The following is a 20,576-nucleotide window of genomic DNA, read 5'->3' on the forward strand; positions in this document are numbered from 1 at the left end:
GACAATTACAATGACTTTCGGCAAATAGTACTCTCGGAAAACTTCATACCAGAGATAACACCGAAGTTGTTGCAACTAGCAGACACAATGGAGAAAACTAGAGAAGTGCAAGAGATAGAAGAGGAAAAGAGGAAAGAGGTGGCAGACCAATCCCGTCAGACTAGGCCAGATTACGTTGAAGGTAACATGGTTATGGTGTCGCTACACCCACTGAGTTCCGCCAATAAAGGCATCAGCGCCAAGTTTGCCCCGAAGAGAGACGGTCCGTACCAAATCACCAAACAACATGGACCTTCTTCATATGCAGTCGCAGATCCTTCGAACCCTGATGTGTGCCTCGGAATCTACCATGCTTCAGCGCTGACACCCTACACGGGCCCAGCCAATGAATTACCTATTCCCGCTCAACCTTTGAGGAAACGAGGACGACCACGCAAGGCTACCCAACAAGATCGTCCCACACGGGGTCGTGGCCGACCGAAGAAACAGTGAGTTACCCTCGCTGGGGCATCTCGGAAACAAATGGGGGGGAATGTAGTACCCAAACTCGTCAAGAGATGGCGCCACCTCCGAGATAGAACGCGCTAACGATGTGTCGACGTAGAATCATGACCTCCGAGATGCAAATTACCGATCGATGTCAAACGCTAGGAGCGGAATAGTGCTTGGTTGGCTGCATTCAAGTTATTGAACACCTTCCAACATTAATCCTGCGAACTATTGTAATAACAGTGCGGTGTCTCTGTCGAAACGCCTACTGAGGTTACATTAGCTTCGATACGTATCAGTTTAATTGTAATAACGTTGCTATTGCAATAAATAAGCCGACTGAGATAACTACGTTGTTTTCGTCTGCGGAGAGTAACCCTTACTACTTTAATTTTATTTATTTATTTTAATCTTTATTTCACAATACATGAAGGTACAAATGGCGGACTTAATGCCTTAAAGCATTCTCTACCAGTCAACCAATGGGTCAAACCAGAAAGTAATTTAGAGGCCATTCGGAGAAGAACCCGAACTCATGGCGCTAAATATCGATTAACGTTTGACTATTGATATGATTCTGCTGTTTGGTACGCGCAAAATTTACTGCGAGTCGTGTCAAGTTTTATAAATTGTAAAATTAGTATATCGTTGTAGTATAATTATTAATACTAACACGCACAAGTAAATTAATAAGAAACCAGTGTATATTAATTATTATTTGGTATGCCTTGGAATACCTTTAATATAGCGTAATTAATAGAATCATGCGTTACTTTCCGGAAATCCATATCAATTATAACGAAAATATTACATTGCTAATCCGCGAAATAATAATAGTCAATCACTTTAATCAGCTAACCCGTTACCCAGCACGTTATTGTTTCGCAACTTAGCAAGCAACATTTTTTTTAAATTAAATATAGCGTGTAAAATAAAACATAGCTGTTTACAATATTGAAGGAAGCTAATTGTTTTTGAATAAAAAATACTAATTTACTATATCGATTAAATATCCGCTTGGCGTAGAAATCTCTTAGACTTCTTAGTCAAAAACATTAACTAACAAAAATGACGATTAATGCAATGAAATAAAAAGTATTTGACAATATACAAAATATCGTGCTTTTGGAGGTAGTGATTAATGGACACTGAAATTAACCATACTTGACAATAAATCTAAGTGCCAGTTATAGTTAGCCGTAATATAATAAACCACAAAAAAGGGAAATTTACTCGTAAAACCACTATGCCAAACTGAAAACTAGTTTTTCATCAATTTGTATGCGTTTTCCATACAGAGAAAGTGTGAAAGAATTTCCATAGTTAATTTTACGAGCCGTGACATAGCGGCGTTGTTCATGCTTAATTATTACTAATTAGTACCGATTTCCACTGATTTACTATTTCATTGGCTTAGCAAAGAAACTGACAATGTATGATTAATACAAAAAAATGAATATTAATATGAAAGAAAAATAGAGAAAGATAGAAGATAAAGTAGCTAAAATTCTACTAAATCACAATTGTGTCTAACTTAGATTTCTGTAAGTACTTACCTACAAAGTACATGTTGGCCCAAATAATAGTCTTATTTCATAAACGGCTGCTAACTTAATCTGTTGATGATCGTCGTTTGTCCCTATCTGACGTTATACCATAGAGAGGGACAAACGATGATCATCAGCTGATTACTTAGCAGACGTTTATGAATCGGGGGTTAAAAAATACTGCCGCATATTTGGATAATTTTACCAAAAAAAAATTGCATCTGTGTATAAAAGCTAACGGAGAATATATTAAAAATAATCATTTCGTTTTAGTTCAATCATTAGAGTTATAATTTTTAATGGCATTTTGTACAAGACGTGTAAGTAAGTAAAATATTCCTAATAATTATATAATATATTTATATTATATATATTTAAAATCTATCTTCGGACGTGTGCGTGGATATTGTGAGTGTTGCGTGTCGGACTATTGACAATAATTAACATTATGTGTAGTGGGTGGTTTGAAAATGTGATGTCTACCCCAAACTTTTTCATACACTTTTCGTCGGGTAGTTGCACAAATCTCTGTTTTGACATTTTGCTGAGACTTTAGTTGGCCGCGACCATGACCAGTGAAACCTGTGTCGAAACGTCGGTATATAAAGGTAATTGAATAAATTTCGCGTTAGACCCGTCTATAAATGTGAGTTAATATTTGACGTATGTATTTACCTACATGTTATATCATGTTATACTCGTACGCATACATGTTCGTTACCTCATCTATATTTAAACGTATAAGATAAGTAGAGCTGAACAGCTTTAACCAAGTAATTATAGGAATGTTAAATATTTAAGGTTATTAATTCTTAACTGGGGGCCGGGCCTAGACAAAATGACAATCGTTGATAGAAAGCGCCAATCGAAATTTAAACTTGACTTTTCGTAGTACCTACCTGTCATACCGATACAATTTTTTTTTCGTTCGGCGATTGTTGATGTACGATTGTCATGTTGGCTAGACCCCCTGAAAAGACCCTATCAGGTAAATTGTCATTTTCTACAAGTTAGTTAATACCACAATATCTTATAAACGGAAATAGATAACATACAATAAAGAAAGAGTGACTTGCCACCGGTGGCCGAGGCGGGATTCGAACCCGCGTCTTCAGCTTACGCGGCTAACGTACTGACCCTGACCACTAGACCACCCGGCCACGGCGGTGCCCGTCCCAATTTCTCCGGTGTATTCTATCTTTGAAAGGCTAGGCACCTAAAACCACAATATCTGTCCGTAAATATATTACAAATGGAAAACTAGGTAGGTATGACTAAGCGCATCGCTCAATTATGCAAATAAGCGAACTTCTCCGACAAGTTTGCGTAAACTTTGCATAAACAATTGATCCTCAATTCCGAGCCGGATTTGCCCAACAAGGTTATACTAATAAAAATAACATTTTTTACATTTTCGCGGTTTTGGATATCTGGCGGTCTAGCATGAGTTGCGTTCTCGCGCGCGACTCTATAGATCAAGCGCGACTTCAAGTATGGACTCGCGCGCGAGAACGCAAGTTATGCTAGACCGCCTGGTTATAAACGACTGGCCATGTCAAACAGGTAATAAATTTACACTAACATAAATTATCCCCTTTGAGTTAGGTATGTAAAAATAAATTTGACAGTTCAAAAATATCGTTGAAATAGGTAGGTAGCTACATAAATACTGTAAACTACAGAAGGTAGATTTTTTTAAATGGTAAAAATAGATTCCTAATTATCTAACTAAAGTAAACATTTCGTATATAGTTATTACTAACGTTTTTCAAATAACATGTTATTTAAGAACATATTAAATATAAACTATCTTATTAAAATAAACTAAAACTACAAACCAATTAAAATTAATACTAAAATAAAAGAAACTTACCTATAAAATAATAAAAAGCGGCCAAGTGCGAGTCGGACTCGCCCATGAAGGGTTCCGTATTTAGGGGATTTATGACGTATTAAAAAAAAACTACTTACTAGATCTTGTTCATACCAATTTTCGGTGGAAGTTTGCATGGTAATGTACATCATATATTTTTTTTAGTTTTATCATTCTCTTATTTTAGAAGTTACAGGGGGGGGGGGGGACACAGGTATTTATATTTTACCACTTTGGAAGTGTCTCTCGCGCAAACTATTCAGTTTTAGAAAAAAATTATATTAGAAACCTCAATATAATTTTTTTTTTCTATTTTTGTGTGAAAATCCTAATGCGATTCACAGAATACGGGCTGTGTCATACGGACGGACAGACGGACAGACGGACAGACGGACAGACAGACAGACAGACATGACGAATCTATAAGGGTTCCGTTTTTTGCCATTTGGCTACGGAACCCTAAAAACCTAATCATAAGAACCCCATCCAGCAGAGCCCGTACCATAGTCACTGACAGTGTCAAAACTGACATTTACGCTATCGAGAATGTAATTTACTATCTATACATCTCGTTTGCACTAATATGCGAGTACGAGCGAGATGTATAGAAATTAAATTACGTTTTCGACGGCGTTTATGTCAGTGGCAAACTGATGGTAGCTGTACAAGTCCGCCTGTGGCATGGTGCCCATTACGCTGGCGGCGTTTCCTCGCTGAACCGCCAGGTTGATTCCCTCCCAGGCCTCCCAAAGGCCTGCATGTCGGCTGACCAAGGGCCCAGTGTTTCTACTGCGAGCACCGCAAACTCGTAGTCCTTAAGTAAGGACGAGTATTTGCGGCGCTTGAGAACCTGAGCCTGGTCAGCCGCACCGCCGGCCTGGTTGCGAGTCGCCTGGATATGGGACTGTGCGAAGGTATCTACGCACGTTGCGTCCCACACCAGGGCCCTACCTAGTTTCCACGGCACCAATGTGGCCCCGTCGGGGCGCTTGCCATCGTCTCTCGCCATGCCCGCGGGTTCGAGAATCGCAGAGGCGGTGGCAAGCGAGCGACGGACCAAATCATTAATGGCACCGTGGCGAAATAGGCGGTCGGCGCTTTTGGGGCATGAAAGGCCATGTCGGCCCAGCTGATTCCTAATTGTTTTGTATTTTTTAGGGTTCCGTACCTCAAAAGGAAAAAACGGAACCCTAATAGGATCACTCGTGAGTCTGCCTGTCCGTCCGTCTGTCACAGCCTATTTTCTCCGAAACTACTGACCAATTAAGTTGAAATTTGGCACACATATGTAAGTTTGTGACCCAAAGATGAACGTGTAACGTAAATAAATGAATTTTAAATATGGAGGCCATTTTTGGGGGGTAAATGAGAAAATTAAAAAATAAAGTTTTTCAAACTATATCGTGTTACATATCAAATGAAAGAGCTCATTGTAAGAATTTCAATTTTTTTTTATAGTTTTAGAATTAATAGTTTAGCAGTTATTCAAGAAAATAGGCAAAAATGGCCATCCCCCCCCTTATCTCCGAAACTACTGGGTCTAAAATTTTGAAAAAAATGCACAAAATAGTTCTTTACCTATAGATGACAGGAAAACCTATTAGAAATGTGCAGTCAAGCGTGACTCGGACTTAATGTACGGAACCCTTGGAACGCGAGTCCGACTCGCACTTGGCCGGTTTTTTATTATTTTATTTGGGATGGTATGCGCTGTCTTAAAATGTCTGGATTTTTCATATTAACTGATCGCGATCATACAAGTAGTTTCTAGGGAACATAGGTACCCATACAATTTGACCCATTTTTGGCTATTTTTATTTTTGAGTTCCCAAATTGGACCAAAAGAGTCTTGTTTTATTTGTAAAAAAATCGATTCCGCATTTCGGATTCGTTTACTACAACAACAATTATCACATTTAAAAAATCAGAAGTTTTGTATGCCTAAATTAGCAATTAGGTTAATAATCTCATTAAATTTGAGTAATAAAGTAGTTACCTACACCTTACGCTATAATTTTTAAAACTTCTTTCACTTACCAATCTAATAAATCAACAAATCCTCTAATCACAAAATCACTTTCACAATAAAAATCACAACAAAAAACCACTTCAAAAATCACCGAATTAATTGCAAACGAACATCCAACTCGCAACCTTACTCCCTTCCCAACACGGTCGTATGTCGTATACCACGGTTGACGCGAAAGATGCGCAAGCGATCAACGCGTCTGACAACCGACGCACGCGCCGCAGTTTTGCGCACCTGTGTCGCTCGATGGCCAAGTGGGTGACGGTGGCGGGTTTGGGTAAAAAAAATTGCGATAAATATGCCCTTTGGTTCAATAAACTTAATGTTTTGGTCATATAACTGTTGATCCCATAAAGGGTTCAGCCCACACGTATTTTTCTCTGTTTTGTCTAAGATCTTTACTAGCAAATAATAAGGTTTAATGACTTAAGTTAGATGTCAACGAACACCAATCAACATTGAATCTTATTGGCACTAGTCATGAAACAATTTTAAGATCAATTTTAGAGTACTAACTGTAAAAATTCTTCTGATACCCGCATTAAAGTTGAATTTCCTATTTGTCTTTTATGTTTTCGAAGTATTTTTGAAGCGTCAAACTTAAGTAGCTCTAATGGTAATGACTCTTATTTTTTGTAAAATTTGCCTGTGTTTTTAAAAACTATTTAATTTATGTTGAATACTTTAAAATTAGTTCTACAAGATTTGTGTTATACTTACGTCTCATTATTAGTTAGTGTCATGTCCATTGTAGGGTTGATTACTACGAGTATACTTACTAAATGGATTTCAGACGAATATCATACAAAGCCTCAATGAAAGTTAAATACGGAACCTCAGAAACGCTTCACGCTTCATACTTTCATATATTCGCAACGGGATCAATCATTCCAGTATGGAATTTATAGATCGTTAATAATATGTTATACCACTTTCCTTTTCTCTCACTATACGGTATTCAAAGTTCTTAAGCAAGAAGTACCTAATTGCTTGTTAGCCATATCGGTTTCGATCAACGAGTCGTGTCAAATAAAGTGCGGTAAATTGACTTGGAGATAAAGTTGTTATGAAAAAAAGTGTCAGGTTTTTTATGGCCTGGTTACAGATAGGCTGATAAGCTTATTGTTGCTATATACATAAAGAATTAAAAATAAATTACTCCATACTTTTTCTCGGTACTGAAAATAATTTAGTCCCATTAGAATTATAGTCCGTCTAAAGGGACCGAATATCAGTCCGCCGGACGACATCAGCCTGTCAGATTAGAACAAAAACATGACAGTTCCGAACAACCGACAGGCTGATATCGTCCGGCGGACTGATAATCATTTGTACCGACTGACTGGTGAAGAGTAAAACAAAGTGAAGGAGTAAAACAGGATGAAACTGTACTCGAAACATTTTACTTAAAGAAGATTAGAGTCCTTGACTGTTACGATAGCTTTGATTATGTGTACTCTGATAGGATAGATAATGGGTATACGAGTAAGTAAGTAGGTACATTGCACTAATCCAAGTTCCAACCTTGGCCAAACGCCCACGCGCCAAAAATCTGATGAACATCTTGGCATTCATGCGACAATTGATATTGATCCTTACACTACCTTTGTTAGGAGTTATTTTACCAAAAATGCAAGTTCATTATTCAATTAACAAGTTTGTTTTATTGTAATATGAACCAAGTCTGGCCTAGAATAAGGATTAAATTTCTAACTATGTATGTAGTTACGTTAGCCATTCAAGTCTGAAAACAAAATTAGATTTATATCGAATATTCTCATAATTTTACAGAGTCCAGTCTATTACTTTTAATTTTTTTTTTCTGGTTTCCTACTACAAAAATGTTATCTGAAAAATATGCCTGGCCTCAGTATCTAAAACATTTTTTCACAGAGTTTTTATACCTTAGTTTTTAATATATTTATTACGATTATTATTTATATCGAAATAATAACTATAATGAAGTATGTTGTATTCAAACGTGTTTTCTTTTCCTATTAATAAACCTAAATTAAATAAACCAGTTGATGAGGTATTTGACCTTACCTTCCTTATAAAAATACAGAAAATAATCTGAACATATTTTCACGGTAAATAGATAAAAATATTTTAAATCGTTTTGAACATCATATCCATTTACTTCTGCTGCTGCACCTAAATATTCACGTGTTTAAATAAAACTTGATCGGTTTTCAAAAAGGATCGGCTCTTTCGGTGAGGTCATGAGTTGGGACATTAAATGAATACGTTATGGACGCCGCGATTTTATGTCTTTAGGAGTGCCTGTCCAAATAAAGACGTGATTTAAAGAAAAATGTCACGGTCATTTGCGTCCTGCACGTGAATAAAGATGAATAAAGATACAAACTTAAGAGGCTTTGGATCTGCTCATAACAATTTCATACAAATTATCCATAATATAAACATATACCTAATATAAACGAAAATAAACTTTTATTCGTTCTAAGTCAGGAAGTTTATGATTAATAAATTAATATTTATCTGTAAATTTTGTGGTCCTACAGGTGACCCTAAAATACGTTGACAAATATTTTTTTGAAATAATATATTTTTCTCCCTTACACATCTTTTTCAAAATGTAATTAAAAATTAAAACTATAATCACGTAACTAAACCAAAACGTATTATCGTCTAAATATACTCCTCTACCTTTGATAAACAACGCAAATGTTTGTTAAAAATATTAACAATAAGCCACAGAAAAAAAAGTCATATTTTTGGGCCAGGAAATTTCCTTCCACTCCTCAGAGTCCTCAGCACGTGAAGTCACCCTGAGAAAGTCAACCCTTCCACTGCAGTGTACGAATACGTCACGGTTTGGGCCTGCTTTTCGCTCATTATCCACGCTTTCTGTCTAATTACTCGTAATCAGGTAACGACGTGCTATCGATGCTTGTTGTGCAAATTAGATGATTGTTGCTTGCAGCTGGGTGTACTTGTACAGTCAGGTCCAATACGAGCATATACACAATCTTTAATGCACACCTCACAAAGTTCAAATATAAAAACCACAGAAAGAAGAACAAAGACAATTCAATTAAAATAATTTGATTGAAAAAAAAAATATTGTACAAACAATACATATGTGGAATATAACGATAAAGGGCCTTAAAATGAAAGTTAAAAAGAGGGAGGCCTTTGCCCAGCATTGGGACACAACAGGCTAACAAATAAAATACCTAATAAACTTAAAAATTGACTATATTTAAATAGAAAATCTGCCCAAATCGCCGTCTATTGGCAGCGTGCAAATTTTATTAGATATTTTTTGATTTGCGCTTTTAAACAGATATTCTATATACATTATAAACTGATATAGATGTGAGCCTTATATGAGCCAACAACCCGAAGTGATTTTCACCATTATAAAAATATAATTAACCCAAATTCACCAAAATTAATTGATAATTTAAGCTCAAAGCCCTTTTACTTTGCGTCTAATATCTAAGTCACACACGTTTGTGTGTCAAACGACATTCTACCAGTGCAACCAGTTCAAACTAACATGCCCTTCATTATTATCTTTATTTTAGAGGCGATAGAGTTGTAAATCGCATGGCAAAGGCGAAGGAAGTAGTAAAGTCAGTAGAACGTTATTATTACTAACGGAACACCGCCTTATGCGGAGTGACGGTTCTTACTGTTATTATTAGTAACACTACGGTCTAAACTTCATATCGGTCCAAGATACACATTAAACAAACATACAAAGTCTACGCCAAGTCCAATAGTAAGGGTCTGGCTTTTCACCTATAAAGTAATGTATGTAGATAAGATAAGATAAAGATAAAATTTAGTTTATTGAAGTAGGCATATTACAATGCGCTTATGAACGTCAAATAAAGCTACACCGGCCCTCAATCCTACACCTCTGCCCCGAGAAGATTTAAATCCCCCCTCAATTGGAGGAGGGTATCCCAATATGGGACCGGCAACAAACTCGGCGGGACACATCTTTAGTTTGTACGGAAAAGAATCGTAGAATGTATTGGAACCCATACATATCACGACTCTTCTCTTTCAGCACTCTACTCGACTCTAGCATAATTATGTCGGTCGACGCGGATCACATTTTGCTGTCATCAATCAACTATGCTGATTTGACATTCTATTCTGTCCAAGATTGAATTGTGATAACGTACTAGATGTTTATTTATTTATTTTTAATTTGTAATACAAACAATCTTTAAACATTAACCTCCATGCTTAGTCGGAAAACACGCAATATTAATTAATGTAATCTGAAGAGATAATCTTCCGAAGTCACAAAACCATGTATCGTTTTAGTTCTTGCTACTATTATGAGTATTATGACTTTTTGTCACCACTTTGTAATGAGCATGTACCTAATCATCCAGCATTGTATAATGGGGGAAAGTATAGAATGTTACACACAACGTTTGTAATTGCTGCCTTTAGCAAACCAGTTTTAAATGATCTCCAGTAGGATACTAAACCAGTCGAATCAGCTAATTTTTACGAAACGTCGAAATTATACTATAACCCGTTTTTTTATTAGATTTTTTTTCTAACCTCAGAAGTAGTGGTAATTACTCGTAATTTTTTCGTCCGAAATGCTACGGTTCCTATGATATCTAAGGTTGCAGTAGGTATAATATATACTATTATGTAATCAACACGTGTAATTCAGTGCATAAGTAGTTACTTAGATTTAATTTTTGAGGAAAAGTTACCACTCCTTACGTTAGAGGTTATAAAATTTCTAATCTAAAAAACGAACTATTAGTCTACGGACACAAGCAAAACAGCAAATAAAACCACCTATTAATTTATTTATTCATTCACATGTAGGATACGCTATAATACGCAAAAACTTAATCAAGGACAAATCAGAGTTGAGTTCAAATTATACTAGAAAATAGCTGATAGTTTTGTGAATGTAGCTGATTTCATTTGACACCTAACGATGGTAAGAGCTGCGATGTCGCGTGTTCCTCTCACATGAGGAAGTTATGAGGTGTTAACAGTTACCTACCTAAATTATTTACGTAGTTTGTATGTATGAGACAAGAATTGTCTATTAACCATGGTAATTTTAGAATAACTAAAGTTGGTAAAAAGACGTAGGTAAAAGGGTCAAACACAAAACTGTGTTCACGTCTTTCCTGTAGACAAGTAGACATAGGTACCCAAAGTTGAGGGCTATAAACCTTAATTTTCTTATTTAACCCTTATCCACAGGTTTAAATAAGAAAATTAACCTTTAAGTACGTCGTGAACACAGTTTTGTATTTGGGCCCGATTCGGATTTTGAACTAGATATCTATTAGACATCACCAAGATACGACAACGATATTTTTAAGATCTAGCCTGTCAAATTTGACATTTCCGCGATTCTGGAGATACTCTTGAACGATTTTCACAATGTCTAAAACGTCTCGTTATGTATTTTTAGATCTCAAAACGATTTTGAAACGATCTTAAAACGATAATTTAGCGTAAAAGTGACATTGGTTGCCCGAATTGAGCTGCAAAAGATATCTAGTTGAAATCTAAACTACCAGGTATCTAGTACATATCGTATCGTTCTCTTCTCTAGAACAGATCTTGTTTTCCGAATACCGCGGTTTGACTCACAAAGCGCTGCGAAGGTACAGACGGGTAACTACGGAACCCTACACTGAGCACGTCCCGACATGCTCTTGGCCGGTCGCGGGATCTATCATTCGCTGTAAAAGCGGACCATTTAAGAACCTTATTCCCACGAGATAAGGTTCACCAAAACGCTGTGTAGTGTGTTGCTCAAGTACAGTTGGCCACTTTCACTGGCCATTGCATTTCACGCGACGTCGCTTGCACTGGACACGCCATGCTCTCGTTACTGATACGTCATAATCTTTGACGAGTGTACAGATTGTTTAGGAACAGAGAACACACTTTGACGGTAAAAACGCAATTCTTATATATGGTATTGTTTTTATTAAGACATCTTCTTGCATATTTACGGGAAGATGGAGTATTGGGTTGAAAGTCCGGAAAAGTTGATAGTGCTTCGGGACACATAAACTGGTATAGAGGCCAGTTTTCGACCAGTTGAAAGACTTCATTCCCAAAGACCCCATTCCTTCCCTTCATTCCCATTCATGTTGCTCTTTGCCAAAGACGCCGTGGGAAAAAACTGATGGAAGTAAATCTTACACTGGCAAGTAATGATGGCGTCGATGCCGATCCTTTATCACAAAATATTATAAATCATTTGAATCTTCCGAAACTTAACGCACCTGAGCTAAATTCTTGGTGTTTTCGTACGAGTGAACTATCTTTTCCTTCCTCTATTACAGCCATACTTACGTTTGAATTTGAATTTTAACTAATTGTAACAAAACCTAGTTTACCAACTCCCGCCCGAGTTCTAAGTTTACTATCGTCCACATTATTAATTGACAATTCCTAATCCTTATTGCAAATGCATAAGGACCAAAACTGATCAGTTAAACTTGTACAACAAGATCAGGCGTGTCTCACTCCGCGATTTCGTCGCTTTGCTACAGGTACATCCGTTCGGCCCCAATTTTGGGGAAAGCCATAAGCCGCGCGTGGCGCTGTCGCCACCTAGCGGCCATATCTGTGCTGATCGTAACAGACGCGTTTTGTTAGAGAGTGAGTCTTCTGTACTTAGTACTATTATTTATTCTGTGACAAGATCAGAATGCAGTGAAAATGCGGTTGTAAAGATTATATATGATTATAATAACGCATGATTAAAATGTAATAACTTGGCAGAAAGCTGCGGTGACAAAAGAAAGTAGGTATAGGAAAGTCATTAGATATTTATTCTGAAACGTTAGCTAAGTGGTTATTGGATTTTTTAAACGCATTTTAAATTAAATTTTCTTTGAACATCTTTAATCGTAAATCGTAATACTTAGATACTACGATATACATAATACTATTTTTGAATTTCGGTTGTTAGCCTAGGTACAGTCAGCAGCAGAAATTGCTCAGCGGGCGAGGTGTTCAAAATTACCTTGACACGCTCTTATTCTCTTAATAATTAAGTCGCGTTAGGATCATTTTGAACACCTGGCCCGCTTAGCAACTTCTGCTGCTGACTGTACTCTCGTAAACATACAATGAACTATTCACCTAATCAAGAACAACAGGTAACAGTTGTAACCTATAATTAGGCAATCTTCCTACATGAACCTAAGTTGACTCAGCACGGCGCGAGTAGGTAGTAGTAGGTAAGTACAAAGCGCCCACATTAGTACTTATAGCTGGCAATGACCTTTTTAAGGTTTTGCGACCTAGATTTTGGTGTAGATGATTGTTGGTGATTTTGGTTTGGTTTTTGTCTTGTGGTCAAGACATTTAGAAACCGGAAAAGATTGCATTTTTTGGATCTTCATGCACAAGTGTATTTGGGTCATAAGTTCACGTGTCTCCTGACACACCTGCCACAAAAATGTTGCAGGGCTTTAAGCGTAAGTTTCTGATCGAAGTTATGTCCGCATAAATGTTGTTCCTTTTCTTTTTAGGCACTTGATAATTAGGCACTTTTAGGCAAGTTCATATACTATACTATACTATACTATACTGGAAAGAAGGTATTCTCTCTCTAGGAATAAGTTTTGCTTTAATTCAAAACATTTTTTTGAATAAATCAATCAGAATCTAGTTAAATGCTTTTAATTCTTTAGGTTCCCATTTCACAGATTTTTTCTAATTATTATATAAATATTGTCGTAAAAATACCTACCACATACTTTAAAATTTCCTCCTTTAGGACCTTATGTCATATATTTTACCTGAATCATGTATTTGATTAGCTGGATTAATGTGGCAGTATCTAATAACTATGCTAAAGCTAGTTACAAGTAACCTCATGTTAAACATTTGAAACATTTAGTATTTACATAAAAAAGACAATAACATTCTACGGAGCTCGTCAAAATCTTCGCACAATTAACTTCATGAATGAAAATGAATCACGATAATAGACACATATTCGTCACTACAGGAAACTTTAACGGGGCTATTGAACTAATAGACAACAATAGGTAGTACTAACTACACACTATGACTATAGATCGATCTTATTTCGTTGCAGTAAGGTTTAAGAATGGTTAGTTGACTGTGTAGAGTAGACGATGGTACGGTCGGAGACGATAGTGAATGAGTAATAGTTTTTTATGTCACTTTCACACCTTGTGAATTCATTAAAGTGCTGATAGAGGAAGTAACATAGATAAGTAATATAGGTGTTAACTGTTAACAAATACAAGTGTTGTTTAAAATTTCGGTACAGATACAGAATAAATAATAGTACCTACAGAAGATTCACTCTCTAACAAAACGCGGCTATTGCGACAAATATGACCGCTAGGTGGCGCAAGCACGACCAGGCGGCCGTTCCGTAGCGGTGCGCGGCAACTACTATGGCTAGACACCAACATTGGTGTAGGCCGCATGTACTTGTAGCGACGCGACGAAATCGCGGAGTGAGCCACGCCTGGTGAAGGTTACTCCAGTTTGCCAAAAATCTACAGATACATATTTTAAACTTATAATACTTACTCCTCTTTTTAAAACCACCAAATAACATTGTTTACAGTACATATGGTATATGGTGCTACTTTCCCGCACTAGTGCGTAAATAAGCACTTTTCGTTGCTATGTCAAATATTTAAAGGGGCATATGTACTGTAAAAAGTTGTACGATACGCGTGCGAATAGGTAATTCGCAACTCGTGTCGATTTAAAACACTCCCTTCGGTCGTGTTTTAATTTATCGCCACTCGTTTCGAATTTCTTCTTTTCGGCACTTGTATCGTAAATAACTATTTAAGAAGAAATACAGTTTTCGAGGGCCAGGTTATCTGGTTTGCTTAGTCATTCAGCTCGATCGCAATAGGAATACATGATAAGATCGACTGGCGATAATTTGAATTCTGGAGTGTGGTAAAAAATGCGTTTTTTGGGTCAGCTGCCAATAGAAGAGGAAATACCATGTCGCACCCGAGTTGAGTTGGGTGCAGTGTTTTGATGCTTTTTAGGCTGCGGCCAGAAATGTAGCAATAAATGAATGGTCATATCCAAATTTGTATGATACTGGAATTTCATAAAGAATATATGAAGTTCTGTGAGGCGATGGATAAGCGTGAATCCTCTGTCTTATAAGTATTAGTTTTCTTTCTTGCATTTGTTCTGTTTGTCCTTTCTAGACTGTATCATGTACCTTGTTTGTATAAATACTGTCTATTATAAATTTCACAGTGTGTTCATAATATTTACCACAGTCCGCTGTAATGCTGTGTAAATATTACGAATCAATAAAATAAAAATAAATAATTAATTGCAATGTCATGAAGACTACCAATAATTAGATATACCTAGATAGAGGCGTGTTCAGATATTTGTGAGCGCCCTAGCCGCTCCGATGTATATGATAGCGACTCGACTGTACGTGAGCGTGCGTGAGCGGGCCTCTCACACAGTGACGCGGTCTCCTATTGATTGATAAACGCTAAGTTTAACTCACGTTAGACCGGGCCGTGTCCGGGCCGGAGCTTCCGGATCTTAGTTTTCTATGACAGTCGACCGGTGATCACGTGATGCTTTCCATAGAAAACGAAGCTCCGGAAGCTCCGGCCCGGATACGGCCCGGTCTAACGTGTCATCCTTAAATATACTGAAAAAGATAAACTACGCTGTATAGACTATTAAAGATAAAATACCATAAATTGACAACAGAGAACCTTACCAAAACTCATCTACACGCTCGGCTAGCATTTTAACACCACAGCCTTACCTGCCCATACAAATAAAACCTTTGGATTGATTCAATAAATAGAAAACTAAAGTCTGAGAAGCCAATTAAAATACGCGAGCTCGACCTTCCTAATGTCACGACCTAGACACTGGCAAAAACGTCACAAAATATATACTGTTACGTGCGATGATCATTCATCTTCTTCTTTTAAAAAATGGTAAAATATTAGGTAAGGTCAACCAGGGCAATTGCAACTATTCTTAAAATACCTACAAAAAGTGAATTTTGAGCTCTAACTCACCTTTACCTTTAGAATTTCGCAAATAGAGATATTTTATCTACAGTCAGCAGCAGAAGTTGCTAGGCGGGCGAGGTGTTCAAAACTACCTTGACCCGCTCTTATTCTCTTAACAATAAAATCGAGTCAAGATCATTTTGAACACCTCGCCCGCTTAGCAACTTCTGCGTCTGACTCTACATAATACTCGTTTTTTGGCAGTGTTATCAAAATGCCACGGTTAATGGACGTTTATATACCCATTTCCTTCAATTAATTAGTACTCAAACATAAAGTATGTATCAGTAACAAATCGCATATTATCGAACCATTAAATATTAATCGACCTTGTTTATTCAAAGTTTGTTTATATAAGTACCTAAATGACTTAATTCCTGAGCTAAATTACTATTTAACAAGGCATAATATACAATTATACTATAAAGAAGTTGAAATATTCGAGGTAGCTGAGGGATTTTGCCTTGATGTTAAAGTATTTATTTGAATACTTTAAAGACATTTACACCTCTAAATAAATAAATAAATAAATATTATAGGACATTTTTTACACTAATTGACTAAACCCCACAGTAAGCTCAAGAAGGCTTGTGTTGTAGGTACTCAGACAATGATAGATATAATATAACAAATACTTAAATACATAGAAAACAACCATGACTCAGGAACAAATACCTGTGCTCATCACACAAATAAATGCCCTTACTGGGATTCGAACCCAGGACCGCGGCTTCACAGGCAGGGCCACTACCCACAAGGCCAGACCGGTCGTCGAAATAATTTTAGATTATTTTTTTGTATCTGTTTGTGTTTTTTTATATTATTATGGACCTCAAACTATCTCAATACCAAATTCCATCTAGATCGGTTCAGCGGTTTAACCGTGGAGAGGTAACACACAGACTGACAGATAGACATAGTTACTTTTACATTTATAATATTAGTATTTATTTTAACTTTATAGCACAGTCAAAATATATAGCTTCAAAAGGCAGACTCAGTGCCAAACGGCATTCTCTTCTCTACCAGTCAAATTTCACGAATTTAAAGTTCAAGTTAAGTATGTACTAAAGCATACTAAAGTTAACAGTCGATATACAATATTTAGTAAATCTATACTATACTAATATTATACGTATGTATGTATGTATAATCATTGTTGATTGTGTTTTTTTCACAAATAAACCACTGACGCGAGTTTGATGAAATCAGAACTGGTAAATAGATATAGTAGTAAATGATTAATAATGCCAATATGTTTTGGTGATCATCTCGTAACGTCCTACGCGTAATCAGACAATCGTGTATGGTGTCAAGGACGTGTGTCTGTTCATTTTCTATTTACCTTTTAGTTATGTACTTACGTACGTATTTACGTAGACACTTCTATAATTCATGATTAAAACTATTCATATTTTCGGCTTCATGATTCATGACGATTCCTTATTTTATAAAACCCCCTGCCTGCCTGGCTGCCTGTGAAGCCGCGGTCCTGGGTTCGAATCCCGATAAGGGCATTTATTTGTGTGATGAGCTGATGAGCACATACATTTGTTCCAGAGTCTTGGGTGTTTTCTATGTATTTATGTATTTTTATATTATATATCTTTGTCTGAATACCCACAACACAAGCCTTCTTGAGCTTACTGAGAGACTAAGTCAATCTGTGTAAAAATGTCCTATAATATTTATTTATTTATACCCGGAGCCTTCAAATGTTCTTACCGTATCTCTTTAGAGCAATGTCATGTAAATATTATTGTTCCGTCTCGTGGTACACGATACACCTGTGCGTTACCTACTTCATATGCAATTAGAACGATGCAGATGATAATGCGCGCAAATTTGCTTAATTAATGCAGTCAATAAATAAAGCCACCATCTTTCTGGAAAGTATGCAATTCGAGTGAGGCGGATGGAATATAATCCGCAAGATTGTAATGCGATCGTCGTTTTTAATGTACAGGCAGTAAAACTATTAGCTAGCATGGATGGATGGCAAGTGAAGGGAGGGGTGTACCTACACACACACCTTTAGTTGCATAGAAAAAGCAAAAAAAATACAGTTCTTAATTAACAGTCTTTCAAATTACTTTGTTTTTTATTTACTTATTTTTTTATAAATTACAGAATAATTTACCTTGGTTCTCTGCACAGACTTAAAGAAAATACATTGAAAATGTCATATTCATGAAAATTTTACTTTATGATTACATTCAACAATTTTTCATTGCGAAGTTAGCGGCTTGGCCGGTCTTGAATGACTATATTCAAAATTTAAATAAAATCAGTGTTAAATTCACGGAAATGGTAGGCATTTATCAAAACTCGTATCAGAACATTTTATGCCTTATTTAGATCTGTTAATACGGCCCACTAAATCCAAACGCATATTATAAATTAATTAACACTGTAACACATTATTCATATTCTAATTAACACCCATTTCAATTCCTTCCACGTTTTTGTCTCAATCTACCTCCACGTTAAACAAAATTTAAAAAGTCTTTAATTATTCAGAAAAAATGCCAACTTACGCTCTTTTATACTCGTAATTTTAAAATCTAACGAGTGTGCCTCTAACAGGCCTAACAGCCTACTAACTAGAATGCAAATTTACGCCCACTTTAAGAAAGAGTTAGTTCGGAATTTAAGTTTGAACATACTATTAATTGGTGATAAAAAGATAACCACTTTGTAACAAGGGATAGACCCTGTACTTTAGTTTAATTGCAAGGATTATAGAAACATGCTCTTGCATTCTTTATGCATAAATACTTTCTCAAAAACGTACTAGAAATTTTAAACCTTTACAAGTTCGTTTTAATTGTTAATTGTAGGTACTTTATATATTGATCAATCTCATTAAATTAATGATTGTGAATAATTAATTTAATAAATGACATGTCCGGGAAACATTTCGGGTTTTTCTTAACTTAGTGAAGTAATACTTGTGTAGGCGTACTTAATATGTCAAAATCTGACAAAATAAGAAGATATTGTAGGAAAAAATTAAAAGCCTTTTTATTGCGTGCTAAAACATCCACTCTGCTGATATCATATCATTTTTTTTTTACACATTATACTATAATATTTAAACTAGCAACCAATAACATCAACATCATAGTTAAAAACAAGCGATGACTCTACTCTGACAGAATCCTCAATAATTAAAAAAAAACTGCTCGTGGCGATTACTTTGATAGTTTTGATACTTTGACCTTTGTTTAAGGCCGATCTATTGTAAAACTGACTGTATAAAATACAATCAAATATAACAATAGATTTGACGGTGTTATTAGGGGAAAGTTACTTTCATTTGATCTTCCGATTTTGGAAAATGAAAGGAGGTTGAAGCAAATTTGGCAAATTAAATTGAGCCATTGAATTAAGACTGCTTTCGAGAAGTATACTTGGATAATAGGTTAGTCTTCCTTTTAATAGAAAATACTTTTTTTTTAAGTAATAGGAAAATAAATAGGTGCCATTTAATTTCATTTCATCGTCAAATATTTAAGTTTACTATTTCTAGACATTTTTGCAACGAGATTGCTAATCATACTACCCGTTTAAAAAAAACTCGAAAAATCCTATCAATATCATGCCGTAGGCATGCCACAACTTTAACTATTTTAGATTAATGTTTTAACTATAATTACTTTTATTATTCTGTTATTCTGTTGTTGTTTACGAATAAAATGATTTATTAGGTGTGGCGTCATTACCAAACATTTACTGTCAATTAACAACTTGACAAAAGTGATCCCAATCCGTATAAAATACCCATTAATTAGGAGACCAAGGCGAACCGAAGACTCACCAAATTGGTAACACTTGAAAAGTGGTCGACATTGCGTTTCTAAATATCCAGTTTTTGTGACACACTGCCGTATTCGAACTTCAAGATATTCACAAGAGACGACACGTACTAGATCCATTCTAGATACGTTATAGTTTAGATTTCAACTAGTTCTCTTTTGCAGCGCAATTCCGGCAACCAATGTCACTTTTACGATAGATCGTGTTAGATATCTATAGATGTGAATTAGATCTCTAAGTAATATCTTGTGGAAATCGTTCAAGAGTATATCCAGAATCGCGGAAATGTCAAATTTGACAGGTTAGATCTTAAACATATCGTTATCGTATCTTGGCGATGTCTAAAAGATATCTAATAGATGTCTATTACAAAATCAGAATCGGGCCCACAATTTGTTTATCCGCTGTCTATTCGATTAAGTAGTTATATTTTTTACTGCACTAGTTTTTTACGAGTGTGTGTAATTATGGATTTGGCGCCATAGCTTTACCGGTTAGCTAAAGTATTTTAATTCGTCTAGCTACAAAAAACTTTAGGAAATTTTCGTTTAAAATAAAATACTGGAACCTGCTTTTGTTTTTAATACCATTGAATCTTGGTATAAGGTACATAATTCGTAGTTCTGATAAATATACGATATTACTACAAATACTCTTTACTGCAAACCTCAAAAAAAAAAGAAAATTATACTAAAAAACAGCAATCGTGATAGTTTAAATCTGTGTTAAACAATAGTTATACTACTTACACATACATTTATATAAATATA

General features: G+C 35.8%; 1 long non-coding RNA gene across 1 annotated transcript in view; it reads left to right on the top strand.

Annotated features, from left to right (window-relative positions):
• The window catches only part of LOC134663122 (uncharacterized), a 407,475-nt gene that overhangs the window by 230,399 nt on the left and 156,500 nt on the right, over window positions 1-20,576 (top strand). The gene's annotated exons all lie outside the window — the stretch shown is intronic.

This window comes from Cydia amplana, chromosome 4 (genome assembly GCF_948474715.1).
Source record: "Cydia amplana chromosome 4, ilCydAmpl1.1, whole genome shotgun sequence".
NCBI lineage: Eukaryota > Metazoa > Arthropoda > Insecta > Lepidoptera > Tortricidae > Cydia > Cydia amplana.